The sequence below is a fragment of the Olea europaea genome, chromosome 1 (genome assembly GCF_002742605.1).
Source record: "Olea europaea var. sylvestris chromosome 1, O_europaea_v1, whole genome shotgun sequence".
Classification (NCBI taxonomy): domain Eukaryota; kingdom Viridiplantae; phylum Streptophyta; class Magnoliopsida; order Lamiales; family Oleaceae; genus Olea; species Olea europaea.
In genome coordinates this window covers 3,573,293-3,577,164 of record NC_036237.1, presented here as the reverse complement: position 1 = coordinate 3,577,164, position 3,872 = coordinate 3,573,293, and the positions used below count along the sequence as shown (strand labels likewise).

Below are 3,872 nucleotides of genomic sequence, written 5' to 3'. Positions count from 1 at the left end.
CCATATTTACTTTGTGTTTCCAGCAACATTCGAAATTCTCAAGAATTTCAATCATTGTTTTCTTCTATAACTTGAAAAGGTGCGTCGTTTTGCAAACCCTTATAAACCCCAAACATGCCATTTCACTGCACCATTGCACCACGCCTCAAATTTTTTATGTCTCTCTCACGATTTACTGTTCATCTTTTGCTTCCCTCCTACGTAACCCTGAAAAACTTCGTTCCTTCTCAAATGGCTGCTTCACAATCTCAAGCTGGCGACTCCTTTAGTTTTGATGACTTTCAGAAACTTCTAAGTCGCCCATACATAACTCCGAGTTTTCTCGCACCCGTCGATGTTGAACGTAATGAGTTCTACTTGGGTCCTTTCTTCAACAATGCAGAGGCAGTTGAACAGGCGGCAGTGGGTCAGTTGTTTCCTTGCACTCATGGCCCTCCTTTTCTAAACTCTCTGCCGCTGGGGCCACTTCGCGAAAGAGGTATTCGCACTTGGCCTAAATCTGATGTAGCTTTTCGTAGGTGGCATGCTCGCCTTGTGGGTCATGGTCCTACTAAGGCACTTTTTGATAGCGCTAGGATTTCTGATTTGTTAGAAATCTCTATTCGCCCCCCTACTTTTGATTCAGCACTCTTTTCGATTGCTTTGAGTTTTTGATCTCCTGAGTATAACACCTTTATTTTCCCTCTTGGCCCCATGTCTATTACCTTAAGGGATGTTGGGGCCCTGGTGAATCTACCACCTTTGGGCGATACCATTTTTCCTAGTATCTTGGTTTCTGGTGGCGCCCCAAAGTTTGGTAAAAACTACACCGATTCTTATTCAAGCCTGCAAACCCTTCACAATCATTCGAGCGCTGAGCCTTCCCATGTTGAGCGAGTGGCCTTCCTTCTAGTTTGGCTTTGTAAATATGTTTTGTGTGTGCCAAGTATAAAGCCCTCCCTGAGTTATTTACCTATAGCACATGAATTGGCGCGTGGCAGGCCTTTGAATTTATGTTCTTTGTTTTTGGGTGCCCTTTATAGAGGCATGGCCTCTCTTCAAGCTCAATTGAAGAATGGTGCATCTCCCACTAGCAGTGGACCTCTTTGGTTCACTCAACTGTGGTTGAGATCCTATTTTCCATTGCTTGGTGCTCTATCAATCTCTCGCTCTTCTACTAGCTATTATGGGCTAGCCATGGAGTCCTTAGCTCCTGTAAATATGTCTAGAAGGGACATTTTTTTATTCTTTTATTCTTTGGATTCAATCCCTTCCTTTTTTCCTTTTCCTCCTTTTTTGACTCCAAACTATGTACATCCCCCTTCCACTATAGATAGCGCGAGCACCTCCCTGCTCATTTGGATCCAGTTTTTAACCGGGAGGGAGCTATTTCATGATATTCTAACTGGGACTAATGCCAAAGCGGGGGTAGAGATTTATGCTCCCCAATTTTTTGCTCGTCAGCTTGGTTTTGGCCAACCTTGGCCTGTTCCTTCTTGCTATTTAAGGAACTTAGTTGACCATTTTTATACCATTAATAAGGCGGAGGCAGAGGCTATAGATGCTCGTAATCTTCTTTTAACCAGCCATTTTTCATTAGCCCCTTTCAATTCTAGCCACGCCATTCACCCTCTTTTTGAACAGCTCTAGCCATCAGTGAAGCGCAGATTATTTGCGACTGACGCCAATTGTGCCTTTCATTCATTAGACCAATCAAGCATTTCTTTCCCTCCTCCTATTTTAGTCACTCCCTTGTCCATTCGGAGTCCTTCTCCTTCTCGTCGCACTAAATAGTGTGCTCATCCATCTTCTTCTCTCCCTGCCAAGCCTACTATGGCCAAGAGTGCCCCAAGCAGCAAACGGCTAGCCTCAGCATCTCCCATTCTGGAGGATGATGTTGATGGTGTCCCTCTTATTGTCAGGAGGAAGGTAATGAAATTGGTTTACTCACAAGTATACTTTTCCATACTTGAAACTTTTTTGTGTGCTGATGATCTTTTGGACTTCTCAGAAAAGCTCAGCCTCTCCTTCAAAGGCTTTGGCATCTACAGCTCCTGCTCCATCATCCTCTACTGAGGCTACTTCATCCAAACCGGTTGATGAGGGGGCTACGCTTAAAGAGACATCTTCAGTCCCAGAGTCCTCATCACAACCCATGGATGAGCCACCTTCTTACCAGGGCGTCAACCCCCCAAACATTGAAGCAGGAGGTAATTCAGTTTTTTGATGTCTTACCTTTGCTTGTGCTGTTGGTTTCTGATTTGTTGCTCTTGAGTTTTGCAGATACTCCTATGAGTCCGCCCGTTGTGGCAACATCTTCTCGCTCAGATAAGGGGAAGTCCTCACGAATGGAGGAGTCGTTGGTGGCAAGCTTGGCTGAGGGCATGCCATCTTCTACGATTGTTGATGAGGTAGTCTTTGCTTTACTTCTATTTCTATCTTGTTTGTTGTAGTGAGGATCTTTAATATTGGCAATTTTCTTTGCAGGATGCTGACAAAATTGTGCGTTCTATCCAAGACTTGTTCACTTCCTGGGGGCAAGTCCAGACGTCTCGCCCTGCTCCATCTGATCATCCTGCTACTTCTTCAGAGGAAGATTTGAAATTTCTCAAGGAGTCGATACTTGAGTACGTATCCTTCATGGATATGGATATTGGAAGGGCTAGTGCTGCCAGACACAAGGATAAACTTGAGCACTTGAGTGCGAAGTTGGAGCAAGCACTGACGCTTCCGTCGCTCAATCTTTCTGTCGATTTTAAAGCGACGTTGAAGGTTATCCACTCCGAGGTCCTTTCTTTGCTGGCCAAGAATGCTGAACTAAAGGCCAAACGTACTCAATATCTTCGAGCCGTAGCTGAGAAAGAGTCTTTGCGTATGGAGATTAACAAGGCTGAGGACGAGTTGAAAGAAATCTCTTCCGAAGTCATGGTTGAAGACTCTTTGATGGTTAATTTGGCTGCTCAGATGAAGGAACTTCAAGCCAAAATGGATGACTGCAGGGCGAGAATGGCTGCTAAAAAGCGCAACGCCTCCCAAGGAATTGAGCAAACTAAGTCCTTGGTCGAGCAGTACAAAAAGTTGGAAGTTGATGATGATGTCGCGGCTGAATTGAACATCACTTCCTCTCGACAGAACGAGGATTGGGAAAAACTTAGGGAACGAATTCGTTCAGTATGGGGTGGACTGTAATTAAGACATATGATGTCTTTTTTTTCTTTTGTAATTTGATTTTTCCTTTTGTAACTTTGTTCATCATTAATGAACATTAACTTCTTGTGCATTTATTTGACGTTTGTTTTTTAGTCGTCAATTCTTTAAGCATTTAACTGCTTTGTGCTAAAAATCTTGTCCATTTTCTTTTGATATTTCAACCATTTTTCCCAAGACTTTGGGCTATTTAATTCCGTTTATTAGGCAGAAATGTGGCTGTTCATATTCTGTCTCTTCGTCTCCACCCCCTATAAATGCTTTTCATTTTCCATCTTCTATCTTCATCTTCATTTTCTTCTTCGAAACTAATTTGCTGCCATTGCTTGGCATTCTGACAATCAACCCGATCCAAAATGGACTGTTTAGTCCGTCGATTTTACTATTTACCTTGATGTTACCTTTGGTGTGAGAGGTATTGGAAATATTTTCTGGCCAGCAGCGAAGTTTTTACCATCAAAGTTCTTCCCATCGTCTCTTTGTCCTTTACAAGGAGTCGATGATAGAAGGCAATTTTTGAGCTGCTTGCGGGCCACTTTGCTTGCTAGAGTGCTTCTCAGCTTGTTTGCTGAGAGTGTTTCTCAGCCTCTTTGCTCGTCATTGCAGCGATGCATTTAGGAAGGTGGTGAGGCCAGTACACCCTCTTACTCGGCGATCCCACCATTGCAGCGATGCATTTAGGAAGG

General features: G+C 43.6%; 1 pseudogene; it reads left to right on the top strand.

The window, feature by feature from the left end:
* Positions 1 to 1,812: 1,812 nt before the first annotated feature.
* LOC111403167 overlaps positions 1,813 to 3,872 on the top strand; it is a 52,770-nt pseudogene continuing 50,710 nt past the window's right edge.